This window comes from Vulpes lagopus, chromosome X (genome assembly GCF_018345385.1).
Source record: "Vulpes lagopus strain Blue_001 chromosome X, ASM1834538v1, whole genome shotgun sequence".
NCBI classification, from domain to species: Eukaryota; Metazoa; Chordata; class Mammalia; order Carnivora; family Canidae; genus Vulpes; species Vulpes lagopus.
The window spans coordinates 22,273,409-22,290,060 of NC_054848.1; positions in this window are offsets into that span (position 1 = coordinate 22,273,409).

The window sequence follows — 16,652 nt, forward strand, 5'->3', positions numbered from 1 at the left end:
GACAAGTGAGGGAAAGTTTAAAAATAGGGAAAACAAAGAAGAACTTTCAAGGAGACTGAGATAGAGCAGCCAATGAAATAGGAAAAGATCTAGGAATTCCTGAAATGAAGTTTAGAGTGTTTCCGGAAAAATGAGCATATCCTATGTTACCATTTGTTTGAGGAAAATGAGAACTGAGAATTAATCCCTGGAGGTCAGCAGCAACTTTCAAGAAGTGGTTTTAGTGGAGTGTTGAGCATTGAAAGTGTGATTGAGTGATGTGATGGTTAATTTTATGTGTCAATCTGACTGGGCCATGAGGTACCCAGATTTTTGGTTAAATGTTAGTCTAGGTATGTTTGCGAGAATGCTTATGAATGAGATTAACACTCAAATTGGTAGAGTGAGTAAAGTAGATTACTGTCCCCAGTATGGACAGACCTCACCCAATCTTTTGGAGGCCTGAACAGAATGAAAGAATAAAGGAGAACTCATTGTCTCTGTCCAACTGTTTCTGATCTAAGACATCAGTCTTCTGCACTCACACTGGAATTTAGACTAATGGTTCTCCTGGGTCTCCAGTATGCCAACTACAGATCTTGGGACTTCCCAGCCTCCATAACTGCATAAGCCAATTCTTCCCAGTAAATTATACACACCTCCTATTTGCTTTGTTCCTGTGGATAACTTGGAATAATACCAATGTGATGGTGGGGTTGAAGCAAGAATGAGAGGGAAACAAGCGAATTTTTAAAGCAAAGGCGATTCTTTCAAGGAATTTTACTGTAGAAGTGCAAAGAACGATGAGAGCAGCTAAAAATAAACCTAAGATCCTGGTATCATATATACATGTTTTTTTAAGAGAGAGAGAGAGAGCCGAGGGCAGAGGGACAGAGGGAAAGGGGTAGAGAGTCCCAAGCAGATTCTACATTGAGCTTGGAGCCTGACACAGTGCTTGATCTCATGACCCTGAGACCCTAGCTGAAACCAAGAGGCTGATGCATAACCAACTGTGCCACCCAGGTGCCCCTCCTGTTGTCATACACTATTAAAATAAAGATTAGGATGATCAGGTTGAGCTGGAGAATGTGATTATTCAGGGGAAAGAAAGAAAACTGCAGTTGCAGAGTCCTTGAAAAGGCATGATGACACAAGACTGAGTTTGTACACTGAAAATTATCTTTAGAACAGATTTTAGACAGGTTAGCAGTTGAAATGGGTGGCTAGGAAGTTTATGTGGCTATACAAGCAGATTTGTTATTAGTTTTGGGTGTGGGAGTATAAAAGACTTCTCTCTGGAATGCTTCTATTTTTTCATGAAATAAGAGATGATCCATAGGTAGTGAAGGGAGTGTTTAGTGGGGAAGAAGAATTGGGTTTTGAGAAAATAGGAGAAAGTATGGATAATTACCAGAGATGGGGGCAGTCTTCTTAGAAACACCCCCCCAAAAAAGAAAATAAAACAACACAGTTGAAATGTATGATATAATAGCAAAGGCACATTTAAGTTATGGGGTGTTGTGAACATAAAACTATATGACATATTCAAGTGATCAACTATAAGAATTGGATAGTTAGAGAATTTCATTTAACCAGGTTTCAGGTTTTTCAGATGACTCTGGCACCATAGTGGGTGAAAAGGAGTAAAAACAGGACAGGCCAATAGATTATGAAGGTTAATGGGAGCAAAGAACTGTTGTAGTGAAGATACTAGAAGAAATGAGCTAGAGAGAAGGTGAGACAGAAAAGAGCAGAATATTTGAAACTGTGATTATGGAGAAGACATACACATTGGGAATGACTAGGATATTGGTGGCTTATGTGGAGTGAAAGCCAAGATAAATAAAAGCAAGATCAAGCAACTGGAAGGTCCACGTATTAGAAGGATTCTCTGTTTTTAAATCACTATGCATTATATCAGAGATGGTTTACAACAGAGAAAGAGCCCACCAGGTCCAAATATCTTCAAGGCACAAGAGGAGGGACACAGAGATCTGCAGAGGTCTGCAACAAGGAGTAAAGGAGAATGGTGAAACCTGAGATCAAAAGTTTCAGTGTAGATCTGCCTTCTTAGGGAGGAGATAGATAACAACTTACAAACAATAAGGAGGACAAAAAGAGAACTCTTCCACCTTAAAAAACTGTATGAGAGGTACAGGACTGAAAACCCTACCTTTAGAGAAGAAGCCATTACATAAGGAGTAGTGACTTAGAGAGACAGCCAGGTTTCACTTATAAAAAATGGTAAAAGGGCAGCCAGGGTGGCTCAGCGGTTTAGCGCCGCCTTCAGCCCGGGGTGTGATCCTGAAGACCCGGGATCCAGTCCCACGTCAGGCTCCCAGCATGGAGCATGGGAGAACCTCGGCCTCTCTCTCTCTCTGTCTCTAATAAATAAATAAATAAATAAATAAATAAATAAATAAATAATCTTTTTAAAAAATGGTAAGAAAATATAAGGAGTGGCATTTCACAAACTTGAATGTACATACTAATCATGCAGAGATCTTGTTTAAAGGCAGATTCAGAGGTCTAGTTTAGGATTCTGTTCAACAGACAAGTTCCCAGGCGATGTCAACCCCTTGAGTAGTGAGGATATAGGCAGTTCCAGAATAGAGAATGAAATGGCTTGGTGAATCAAGGACTGGTGGAGGTCTGAGTCGGATAGGAGGATGAGGATGAGAGTCTAAATGATGAGTGATGAGCTGGGGTCTCAGGCCTCTTTGCGGATGGAAACAAAAGGGCCTTATATATAAAACTGAAATGAAACTAATCATCTCTTCACAAGTTGTAGTCATGAGGCCATCCAAGGTGGGAGGAAGCAGATGAAGAGGATTTCTTGCCAAAGAACCCAGAGCTCTATGAGTTCCTGGTTCAGACTCCAATCGGCAGTGTCAAGGTCAGAGTGAGTGATGGTACTGGAATTATGTGGGACTCTGTGGATGTCCTCTGGCTGCTTTTGATGGTGTACAGAGCTATTCCTGCATCATCTGCCAATCTGGCTCTTATAAAAAAATTTCCAAATTAACACGGAAAAAAGAGTAGGAAGGTTTATTCTGCTATAAGTCAATTTCCTATTCTCCTATTTTTTTACACCCTCCATCCCCGAGACTTTGAAAATACCTCCCACGCATTATTCCTATTCTTGTAAACTATCCTCAATTCTTAATGCATTAACATTTACCTCACCTTGAAATTACCCAGAATTGGACATTATTAAAATGAGCTTGAAAATAAGGAATTTTGCTATTTTATCTATCCATTAAAAAGATAGGTCTTCATTTCCAATTCTACATATAGTTAGAATAGATAAACCGATGATACAGCCGAATACACTTTTGGAGACTATAAAAATTCCATTTCAAAGTATAATGTAAAGAGAACCTATTTAAGGTAATTGGGTAAATATATTTTAGAGATAGATAAGAACAAATTTACGAAGCATCAGTGTCCCACTCTACCTAGTCTCTGCCACTAGTATATTTAGTCAACCATTTTGAAATACTGAAACGATATTTGGTGTAATTCAAAAACAAGGTTTTCAAACACAATGGATGGAGAACCACCAAAATGACTGATGAGGACAATGACATTTTTAAGTTAACAGGGAAACAAGCAGAGTTCTTTTGAACCTGGGCCTTCCTGCATCCTCACAAAATAAGTTGGGCACACTCCTCTGTCTCAAATGCTCCACTCCAGGACTGCTCTCCCCTGAGTCTCCAGAAGGGTCTTCTGATGGCATCAAAAATTGAGGCAGGCTAGTGTGGATCATGGATGGGTTTGTGAATAACTCTATAAGTGGGATCAGTGACTCGTATTTATCTCTGAATGTTGTGATGGCCTAAGCAGCAGTAAGGTAGGAGCCCACCATTACTAAATCCATGTTTGCTGCACAGCAACTCTGTTGAGAGCACTCTGTGTAAAGAACTGATGATAGCCGGCTTCCGGAGCAGCTGCCATGTAGTTAGGGAACATAAGCTGAGTGGGAAGAAGAACCCTCTTAAGGAGTTACTGAAGCACAACATTCAGATGAGGTGGCATAGCTGTGGACTCCTGGGAGCAGGAGTGGCGGAGCCGATAGCTCTTTTCTATCCTAGCTGTCAGGCAGACAGTGAGCAGAAGCAGCAGGCTGACAGACCGCCGCTTCAGTTACTAGCAGAAGGCTCCATATCATTAGGAACATGGAAATATAAAAATTACTGTCCTGAAACGTGCAGCTCTGTAGTCAGGAGAGTCCCTTCCAGGAGACCCAGATGAAGGCATCTGGTAATCTTTTCATTCAAATGATACTTTCTATCAGAAAATGTGATTGCAAAAACAATTGGTCACACAATCATTGAGTTTCACAAGCTCTAAGATAGTAGGAAAAAACCCCTTTAAATGAGTCATTTCCCCCCCCACCTCATAAAATATTCCATATGCTGCAAATGATGTTTTGACCCAAAGGAAAGGTATAATTAGAGAGAAACGTCTTGCCTTTTTCGGGGTAGGGGAGCAGTGCAATTTACCACCCCATGAACTTGGATGAGTTTCTCTCCAAGCCTCAATTTCATTCTCTTTAAAATGGGGATAATAGTCAATTTTCATTTTTTATTCTTTTGAGTATTAATAATATTTTAAATATGCCTGGTATATTATAGTCATTAATATATGGAAGTTGTAATAATTAGTACTCACCCCCCCAAAAAATATATATATATACATATCCATCCCCTTTGTATTTGGAAAGTATTTTCTGTTATAAAATGCTTTTATACATACTCTAATGAACTAAGGCGAACAAAACATTTTAACATTTTACAGAAGAAGAATCTAGGGTTCAGAAATAGTGACTTGCACAAGCTTTTAAGTGGTAGATATCTCACTGAAAATCAAGTCTCTTGACTTCAATTCCACTGTTCCTTGACTTGTAACATACATTCTACAACTTGCTTATATCAGCTTCTCAACATTGTATTTTTGAGATTTATTCATGACAATGTAGACTAATTGAGTCCACACATTTTAAATGCTGAGTAGTATTCTGTACTACTAATAGAACTTACATGTTCACATTTTGTTGCTTAACTTTTTTTTCAACCGATAAAATACCCCCATTAATTCTTTGGAATATGTTAAAGGCTTCAGTTTCTGAATTTATGTGTCTTTAGTTGTGTGCCATGAAACTAGAATTTTTATCCTCTTTTTATTAACCATAGAGTTCTCTTCCAATGGCTACATAGAGAGAGAAGTTAATAGTATTGTGCAAATGATCTATTCATATCTATTTACTCTCAATGTATTATATTCTAAGACGATTTTCTTAAAAACTTCAAACAGGCTGACACATGTAAAATTTCATTTTTATGCTATTTTGTGTTGTATATTCCGAAGATAAGCTCTTAGGTTTGTACAAGTTTATGATTGCTATGTATTTCTCATAAATTTTTACTTTTATTATTAGCTCCTATGGATTCTTGGCATGTGAAATTCTATTTTATCTAATATTAAATATTGCTTCATCATCTTCTATTTGTTTGGTTTGTCAGGTATATATTACCTTTCATCTCTGAATATTCAAATTTTATTTATCATTTTGCTTTAGGTGTTTCTCTTATAAGTCATGTATATCTAATTTTTAAGAATCTAGTCTCTTACTATCTTCTAATGAATTAGTTTAATCCATTTACATTTATTGCTTCTAATAATACATACAATTATTTTTGGACTATTTTAAATTATGTTTTGTTTTGCTATTAATGTTCTTGTATTCTGATACTGTTTTGCTATTAATGTTCTTGTATTCTGATATCTATTCTGATAATAGATTAATATTCATATTTAATTTTATATTTATTTATTTTTTAAGATTTTACTTATTTATTCATGAGAGAGAGAGAGAGAGAGGCAGAGACATAGGCAGAAGGAGAAGCAGGCTCCATGCAGGAAGTCCGATGTGGGACTTGATCCTGGTAGTCCAGGATCACGTCCTGAGCCAAAAGCAGAAGCTCAACTGCTGAGCCACCCAGGTGTCCCCGTATTTAATTTTATATTTAACTTGCAAATTTAGCATTGGCCCATATTTTATTTCTCATCCTTTACAAAACGAAGACCTTGTTTGAAGGTCTACTTATCATCCATCTATTGTTTCCTAGTCTTTTCATTAAATATTACTTTTAAGCCATTCCAAACTTTTATTATAATCTTTGTAAAGCTCATACAACATGCTTAGGATTTTCCATTTCCCCTTTATCACTGCTTCTTTTATCCAATTCTTTTCTTCCAGATTCATTTTTCTTCTTGCCAAACTATGTCCATTAGTGGTTACTTTGAGGAGAATCTGTGAAAAGTTAACTCTCTTTATCTTTAATTGATTATAAATGTCTTCATTTGCCTTCACTCTGTTTTTGGTCAGATTTCCCAAGATTTCAAATAAATATTGGTTTTGGAAATAGTTATTGCTTGTTTGCAAAACAAAGGAATACATTATGGAATTATTTGGAACACAAAATACAAAGGTTTTTTTTGGTAAAAAGCTTCCTATAATAGCAAATAAGTCGTAAGTACTCCTCAGAGACTTTTAAAATGATCTCAGTGATATAACAGTCTCAAACGTTATTTTTGTTTTTAAATGCTTACTGAAACCATTTAAAAGTTTTTAACAAAAGCTAATAAAATTCCTTTTTACTTTGTTCCATGGAGCCAATTTTCAAAATTTATCATAAAACACAACAATGAATCTACACAAGCAAATAATTTGCAAAGTTCTGGCAAATTTGAAGGCTTCATCCAATGTGCATCACAAAACTTATTCACTGCAGTTAGATTAATTTTGCCAAGATTATTGATCTACATTTTCATTAATGGTTAGTGTTTTCTTTTCAGGTGAAAACTATTAAATAACAGATATATTACTATTTACATTCATAGTCATAGAAATGTCTATTAAAATCTTTACAGGGATCCCTGGGTGGCGCAGCGGTTTGGCACCTGCCTTTGGGCCAGGGCGCGATCCTGGAGACCCAGGATCGAATCCCACATCCGGCTCCCGGTGCATGGAGCCTGCTTCTCCCTCTGCCTATGACTCTGCCTCTCTCTCTCTCTCTGTGACTATCATAAATAAATAAAAAAAATTAAAAATAAATAAAAATAAATAAAAATAAAATCTTTACATGTAGTTTCTGTATATGTTCCAACATTCTTAGAAGAAACATCAAGAATAGTAAGTTTACAAATACAGAGAACAAGGGGAGAGAGGTGGGGGAAATGGGTGGAATGTCTGAAAAGGAAAAAGACGTACAAACTTCCAATTATAAAATAAATAAGTCAAGGAGAGGAAAAGTACAGTATAGAGAATATAGTTACTAATATTGTAACAACTTTGTATGGTGACAGATAGTAACTACACTTACCATGATGAGCATTTTGTAATGTATACAATTGTTGAATTAGTATTTTGTACATCCAAAATTAATATAATATTGTATGTAAACTAGACTTCAATAAAATATAAAACAAAAATAATATGTTTACTTTTATTTTTAAGTTTTTATTTTAATTCCAGTTAACATGCATTGTAATATTAACTTCAGGTGTACAAAATAATAATTCAACACTTCCATACATCACTCTGCACTCATCACAAGTGCACTCCTTAATCCCCATCACCTATTTCACCCATCCTCCCATCCACCTTCCCTCTGGCAACTATCAGTCTTTTCTCTATAATTAAGAGTCTTTTTCTTAATTTGTCTAATTTTTTCCCTTTGCTTGTTTGTTTTGTTTCTTAAATTCCACATGTGAGTAAGATCATAGGGTATTTATCTTTTTCTGATTGATTTATTTAGCTTAACATTATACTCTCTAGCTCCATCCATGTCATTGCAAATGGCAAAATTTTATTCTTTTTTATGGCTAAATAACTTACCACTTCTTTATCCATTCATCAATCAAGAGACTCTTGGGCTGCTTCCCTAACTTGGTTACCGTAAATAATGCTGTTGTAAGCATGGGGGTGTATGTATCCTGTGAATTAGTGTTCTTGTATTCTTTGGGTAAATACCCAGTAGTGTGATTGCTGGATCATAAGGTAGTTCTATTTTTATCTTTTTGAAGAACCTGCATACTGTTTTCCACAGTGGCTGCACTAGTTTGCATTCCCAACAATAGTGGCCGAGGGTTCCTTTTTTCTCCATAGCCTCACCAACACCTGTTGTTTCTTGTCTTGTTGATTTTAGCCATTCAGTGATAGCTCATTATTGTTTTCATTTGAATTTCCCTGATGATGAGTGATGTTGAGCATCATTTCATGTGTCTGCTGGTCATTTGTATGTCTTCTTTGGAGAAATGTCTGTTCATGTCTTCCATACATTTTAAAATTGAATTTGTTTTGTTTTGGGGGGGGGTGTTGAGTTTTATAAGTTCTTTATATATTTTGGACACTAACTCTTTATCAAATATGTCATTTGCAAATATTTTTCTCCCATTCTGTAGGTTACCTTTTAGTTTTGTTGATTATTTCCTTCATTGTGCAGAAGCTTTTTATTTTAATATGCTTACTTTTATTTTTTTAATATTTTATTTATTTATTCATGAGAGAGAGAGAGAGAGAGAGAGAGAGAGAGAGGCAGAGACACAGGCAGAGGGAGAAGCAGGCTCCATGCAGGGAGCCTGATGTGGGACTCGATCCCGGGTCTCCAGGATCTCGCCCTGGGCTGAAGGTGGCGCTAAACCACTAAGCCACTCGGGCTGCCCAATATGCTTACTTTTAAAGATACCCGTGATTCAGTTACTTTAAAGTGTATAGCCATGCCTCAAAAGTTGATACCAGACTTATGTGGACTATATGGCCAGATAAACACAAAAAGTATAAGCCTAACTACTTTATGCTGTAGGCACATGCATTGCAGCACACATTCTACAATGCTTCAGTAATTTATGAGAAGCTGCTCTATTTCTGTGAACCAGACACCAGTGAAAGTGTCACTGGCTAGTTGTGTTTCTCTTCTGTAATACTAGATTTGAGTGTTATATAGAATGTTTCTGTCTCAATCTTAAAAATGTGGGCTACTCTCATGGTAACTGTCATTTTTGGATAATGGACAGTACAAGTTTCACAATGCAAGAAAGAAAAAGTTAACAGATGACTATAAAAGAGGCCATGATGGGTAGCTTAAAAAGAACAGAAGGAGTTGGGGTTACATCAAGATAAGCCTGCTGGGTTTTTTTTTTTTTTGTGTGTGTGTGTGTGTGTGTATTCCTATTATCAGGCATTGGAGGTGTCATGAAGAAAAAACACCAGAAGACCTTGGGGCAATATTTAGAAAGATGAGATGACTTTAGAGTCCATCTGTTTAGACCACTTTAGGAACACTCTTCCTTCTCAATTCACTATTTATTTCTTAACTTTGATACCAAACATTTAACCAATTGCTCGTCTTCCCAAATTAAGTGGCCTTTGATTTGATGATAGAGTTCTGTCCTCTCCACAGAAAACAAATAGAATGTCTCTTCAAATCTGATCTGTGCCCTCTCTGAAATAATGAACTCTGTGTCAGGACACCATAAAGTATCTCACATGCAAGATTCCTGCCAAACAACTAAATAGGAGAGTATTTATTTATCTATTTACTTGCTTACTTAAAGTATTTTGAGTTAATAAATAGCTAAATTTTTCAATTGATTTCCTGTAGGAAAAACTATACGGAATATCTTTAGAGAAGAGTTTACTTAAGTAAAGGAGGCACCAATAGAGAGTTTCTCTATTTTGTCTTACAACATGACAAGTCAATTAAAAAGAAAAGATGTGGCAACTTTAGGGGCACCTGGGTGGCTCAGCCCCTTGAGTGTCTGCCTTCTGCTCAGGTCATGATCCCAAGGTCCTGGGATCAAGCCCCACATCCAGTTCCCTGCTCAGTGGGGATCCTGCTTCTCCCTCTCCCTCTGTCACTCTCATTGCTTATGCTCTCTTGCTCACTCTCTCTCAAATAAGTAAATAAAATCTCTAAAAATTTGTTTAAAAAGATGTGGCGATTTCAAATACATACAAAATTCACTACTACATGTTGCAGTTTTACTTCACAGTGCTAAATTTGCTAAAAGAGATAATTTCATTTTACAAACAATAACATATGTATGTATATGCATATGTGTATTATATGCAGAACATATTTTGCCCCACTAATCAAGGGGTAAGCAAACTATAACCCACTGCCCCACCACCTGTTTCTGTAAACAAACTGTTATTGTAAAAAAGGCACATCCATTTCTTTCGTTTTTTTAAAAGATTTTATTTATTTATTTTTATTTGATAGAGAGAGAGTGAGTGAGCACAAGTAGGCAGAGCAATAGGCAGAGGGAGAGGGACAAACAGGGTCCCTGATGAGCAGAGAGCCCAATGCGGGTTTCCATCCTAGCACCCTGGGATCATGGCCAGAGCTGAAGGCAGACCTTAACTGAATGAGTGGCCCAGAGGCTCCTCATTTCTTTACAGATTATTATGGCTTCTTTTCCATTACAACAGAGTTAAATAGTTGTGACAATGTGGCCAGCTAAGCCTAAAATTGTAACTATGTGGCCCTTTAAAAGTTTGCCAACTCTTGCACTAATTGGTTCGTTTTCAATAAGTGCAGGGAACATATTTGCATAATCAATAAGCTGTCAAGTTCCTTGTTTCTGTAGCTAATGCCCATTTCTAAATATTTTTAGGGAATATAATACAATACACTGAAGTCAATACTCTTTTTATTTTCTATAAGCATTCTTTGTGCAGTGATCACTTGATTTAGTTAATGAGAATCTGAGGGAGCTAGCATCATTGCCAAGGGGGAAGTCTGACTTGACCTTTTCATTCAATAAAGATCCCACAGGTATCTATACTGAGAAACAGATTTTGAATATGTAAAAGTACATATGAACAGTTCATTCAGCCTAATGAATGCTTGCTTGCTTACTGATTAAGTAGGGTGCACCTGACATTCAAGAAGCATTGATGGGCTCAGAAATGGGTAGTTCAGGGGCGCCTGGGTGGCTCAGTTGGCTGAGCGTCAGGCTCTTGATTTAGGCTTGGGTCATGATCTCAGGGTCTTGGGATGGAGCCCTACATCGGGCTCCCTGCTGAGCCAGGAGTCTGCTTATCTCCCTCTCCCTGTGCCCCTCCCTCTGTTCTCTCTCTCTCTCTCAAATAAATAAATAAATCTTAAAAAAAAAAAAAAGAAATGGATAATTCAAAAGCCCAGTTTAAACTAGTGGGAAAGAGTTTAGATGAGATTGACATTGTTGTGTTTTCTTTTGTTTTTAAGTAACTATTTGCATTTTAATATATATATATTTGTAGAAGCCAAATAAACACGGATGTATAAATGACTTAACTGTGCTATGGTCTCTTGAAAAGTTTTGTAATCTGTGATGTTCTTTCACTGTTTGGTGATAAACCAAATGCTTTTGTTCTCTATACATTTGGAAATATTTTACTTAAATGAGATATCATTGCAATATAAGACCCTGACAATTCCTAAAGAAGGAATCAAGCAAATGATCAAAGATTTAACATAACAAAGGGGTATAAGAGGTATAATCAATTCTAATAATGCAATTGAGCTTGACAAATTTAACATTGTTTCTGGGTTTCTTGGTCACAAATTCGTGCAACACAATGGTCTAGTTTAGTCTAGTCAAGAGTCTTAATCCATCACATCTAATTGAAATAGACGGTATGATTACAATCACCCATAGACATTGATTTGTACCCAAGAGGAAGGACAATATGAATGTATTATATAAGAAGCAGCTATCAGATTGGAAAACATTTCAACATTCTACTTGACCAGTATCACTGGGTGATGGGAAGTTCTTTGGTTCAGATCAGTGGTTTTCAACTCTGGTTGCATGTTAGAAGCACCTGGAGTGGACCCTAACTATTAAGGGTTCACTCCAGACCAATGAATTTCCAGACCAATCACATCAGGTTCATTAGTGGCGGGGCTCAAGAAGTGTTAGTTCTTCCAAATTCCCCAGCTACTCCAATAAATAGCCAGCATTTGGAAACCACTGAATAAACTAAAAAGATGAGACAGTTTTTCCTATCAGATAAAGGAAAAATGCAGTAGGGACACAAGAGTTTTTAGATTTAAAAAAAATTTTTTTTAGATTTTTTAAATTTTGATGGTGAAACAAAGTGAGACTTCTTAGTTCCCAGTTGTTTGAACGAATTTATTTAAACCGAACATACTGCCAATTCCCTCACAGAAGACAAGTAGATATAACGGCCAGGGAATGATACACTTGTACTGGAGCTTCAAAAATATTAAAATCTGAGATTGTTAAGTGATTCTGTTGGCAGACCATATTTGGATTCTCTCCTTTGAAGAGTGATGTACTGGTATATGGCAACCTCTATTCTGAAAACTTTGTTGAAAATAAACCTAAAGTCTCCTTTATTTTTACGATCAAACAAGGATAATTCTAGAACACAAAATTGGAAAATAAAGCTAGTAAAGTCTTAATTTTTAACTAGAATGGTGTATTTACTGATGTATGCTCCTTAAAAGAGGTCCACATAGAGGCACCTGGGTGGCTCAGTCCTTTGCTTGAGGATTCTCTCTGCACTCCCCCACCCCTACTCACATTCACATGCTCTCTCTCTGAATAAAGAAAATCTTTAAAAATACAAAAAGTAAAGGAGGTCCACATAAAATATATTCTAATAGCTTACTTAAATTTTCATGGTGGATTCTTAACTAGCTTAATACAAAATTTCAGGAAATCTGTTGATTATTTAGTTATGGAAATTGAAAACTTTGGAAGATAGGAAATTAGGACTCTCCCAAAGTCTGGCTTAGTATCCATTTTATTCTTAGATCTTGGAACGGGCTGAGTGAAGTTTTGAAAACTTTATATATATGTTTCTCATTCTCATGTATCTTTATATATGGACAAGACAATTCTAGATGGCAGTTAGTTAGTATTCATGTATTCGAATTCCAAAAATATAATTATTAACATTCTACAAAATAATTGCATTCCTAAGTAAATGTACTCTTGAAAAATTTCATGGTCATGAAAGACAAAGCTGAGAAACAATTCCAGCTTAAAGGATACTAAAAACATATAACAACTAAATGTGATACATGATTGTGGATTGGATCCTACATTAGAAAAATATATGCTAAAAGAATATTTTGATATAATTGTGAAATTTGAATATGGACATCAGATTAGCTAATAATATTGTAAACATAATAAATGTCATGACTTCACATCCTGCACTGAGGCTATGTATGAGAATATTCTTAGAAAATACATATAGAGGTGCCTAGGTAGCTCAGTCAGTTAAGTGTCTGACTCTTGGTTTTGGCTCAGGTCTGATCTAAGATGGTGAGATCGAGCCCCACGTTGGGCTCCCCACTCAGTGAAGAGTCTGCTTGAATTTCTCTCTTCCTCTTTCCCTCCCCCTTTCGCTCTCTCTCTCTCTCACTGAAATAAATAAATCTTTTTTTAAAAAAATACATACATGTAGACAACAGATAAGCAGACATAAACATTTAGATAAAGTTATAAAACAAAGGTAAAAAATGTTAACAATTGATGAGTCTGGTTGAAGGCTATATGGGCATTCTTTATTCTTTCCTTGCAACTTTTCTATAATTTTGCAATTGTCTTAAAATGAAAGTATAAAACTTGGTTATTAAAAAGTGCGTGTGATGGGCAGTATTCTAGAGTAACAAGAAAATGACATAACTAGAATCATGGCACTTGCATTCTAGTGGATTAGAACAGACCAAAACAGGAAACTAGTAAATAAACTAGATAATTTTGAACAGTGATACTGTGTAAGAAATATAATGGGGTAGTACAATAAAGTGGTAGAAAGAATTGGGATGGAGGGTATTATTGATATATGTTGATACTGTAAGGCTTCCGAGGGGAGGTGATATTTAATTAACTGAGCTAATCATTAGAGTATCTGAGAAAATGACATCCAGAAAGATGTCCTTGAGATTGGACAGTGCTTTATGAGACCAAGATAAAAAGGCCAGTGTAAATGGAGCTTAGTGAACTTCTAGAGAGTTCATAAAAAACTGAGGTTAAAATTCAGAGATCATTCTGCTTACTTCAACCATTTCTGGGTATGCATTCTACTCTACAAACCCCAGGCTGAGGCAATTCTGGATACCAAGACTACACGTAAAAGTGCTGCCATGAAGGACAATTCTTACATGAATGTACCAGCCAGAGCTAGAATGGACAATATTGCTAAGATCAATATGAGCATTGGCTAAACTTGAGGGTAAATGTGGCTTGGCCTCCCTCTTCTGGAGAACGGGCTACAAACTGAATTGTTTCCTTTGAGTTAGAACTTCCTATTCCCCATATAAATTAAGTAAAATAATATGTTGAGCTTGAATTTTAAAAGCCCTAATTAAGTTTTGGAATGCATTTCCTTATAACATATAATTTTGCCCAGAGATTATTTATGGCCAAAAAAAAAAAAAAAAGAAAAAAGAAGACTAGTAGGTTTCTTTAGGATTTTTTCCCCCTTTTTCTTTGATTCCTTCTCCACCGTCTCTTTCTACCTAGAGAACAGCAACTGTAAACCAGATAAAATGAGATAGGGGTATCAGACATAACATTTTTTTCCTCTGGCTCTTGGATTAGAGGATAAATTATATTAGGGCCACTAATCATTCCTGAGGGGTTGATGACTGGAAAAGATAGAGTATCCTCAAAAATCATGCTATGGATGTGGTTTTTAAATCTGCTCCATTTCAAAGTGGCTGTATCAATGTCTTTGCCTCTTCATTGAGTTTGATTTGATGTGTGCAGTGATAATCATTGGTCATAGTGGCAGGGAAATAGACCAGAGGGGTTTCTTGTCCTACTCAGCCTGTGGCAGAGCTTCCTCACCACCTTCTTTAAGACCCTTATTATGAAATATATACCTTTTCAATTTGGCATTTGTTATTGCAGATATTGGTTGCCCTCTGTACCAACCCTCAAATTATTACTAACACCCTCCAATGTCTTTACCTTAAGCAATTCACTGATACAAAGGCGAACTTTATAAATAAACCACACGTGAAATGTCTTAACAAACATAAATATATTCCTAATTACTTCCTGAGCACAACAAATCACATTTATGCATGCAGGAAACGGGGAGATGATTAGAAGTATCTTTACAGAAAAACCTAGAGAAAAGCGGACAAAAAAAAAAAAAAAAAGCAAAGCTGGGCCAAGGCCAGAGAAGGTGGTTTCAGTAAGATACGACCATGGTCCGGACTCCAGAGATATTGAAGAAAATCATAGTTTTATTTCAAGAATAAAATACTTAATGAGAGTTGGTCCTTGACTACCTCTCTGTTCTCCTCCCCTATTCTTTCTGCTTCTTTCACTGCAATTTAGCCACTGGGACACTTGCTGCCTCTTGGACATGCCAAAGACTTCATCCAAATAGAGCTTTTCATATGCTCTCTTGGGGACTCTTCCCCTCCAAAAGGCCACAGGGCTACATCCCTCACTTCATTCCAGCCTCAACTGGTCTTCTCTAAGCAGGCTTTCCAGAACATCTTATCAGAAATAGTCAAGTTGTCCTCTACAATCTTACACTGCTTTGTTAACATTCAGACTACTCACTACCACTGGAATTTTATGCATATATTAATTTTTTTGTATCCAGATCTATCGTCTGTCTCCTACCCTAGACTGTGAGTTCTGAAAGGCAACAACTGTGTTGGTTTCATTTACCACTGTATTCCTCACTTAAAGAACACTGGTGCACAAAAGGCACTTGACTCATTCATGAAAAATGAAGAATGAATTCTCATGTCATCAATAATAAAAAGGAAGTGATAAATTCCTTAATAAAAGTAAACAATAGGATTGCCCATGACTTCAGCCAAATTAGATCTTGAGGAAATTGATATGGCAAGGAGGTTCCAAGAAAGATGAAGTAGAAGTAGAATGGACCCAATGGAAAAAAAACAAAACACCTGCTTCTCTTAGAATTCAGGGCTCAGTAATATATTCCAGGCATAAGGTAGAAAACGAATGTTTTGGCATGCAATCTCAGCAGTGGTAAATTCCCTCTCACTGTAATACATGTTCACTGTGAACTGTGAGTGAGCATTCTGTTCTAGGTGGCAATGAGTAGCATTATAAACACGATACAACAACGACAACAAAAACAAGAAAAATTAGGAATATGTTCTTGATTCTTCCTTGAAGGAGCACTCTCCTTACTTTTTAGCTCAGATTATAAAAGTGAACGTTAAGATGGACAAAACTAATTTAAGAAAAGATAATGACAAAATGAGCCTCCCATTGGGGAGGCTTGGTGGGATGGCTTGTTTCATCCTTTAATCTTACCAATTGTGATTTATTTATTTTAATTTTTATTTAAAGATTTTACTTATTTATTTATGAGAGACACAGAGAGAGGCAGAGACATAGGCAGTGGGAGAAGCAGGCTTCCTGCGGGGAGCCTGATGTGGGACTCAATCCCAGGACCCTGGGATTACAACCTGAGCCAAAGGCAGGCGCTTAACCACTGGCCACCCAGGTGCCCCTACAAACCATAATTTAAAGAAGTCCCCACTTTATATACAAGGCTGGGATTATTTCAGAAATATTGGATCACCCAAATTAACTGTTTTGCTATGTTACTGCTATATTTTGTTATTTGTCTTCTGTTTACTTAG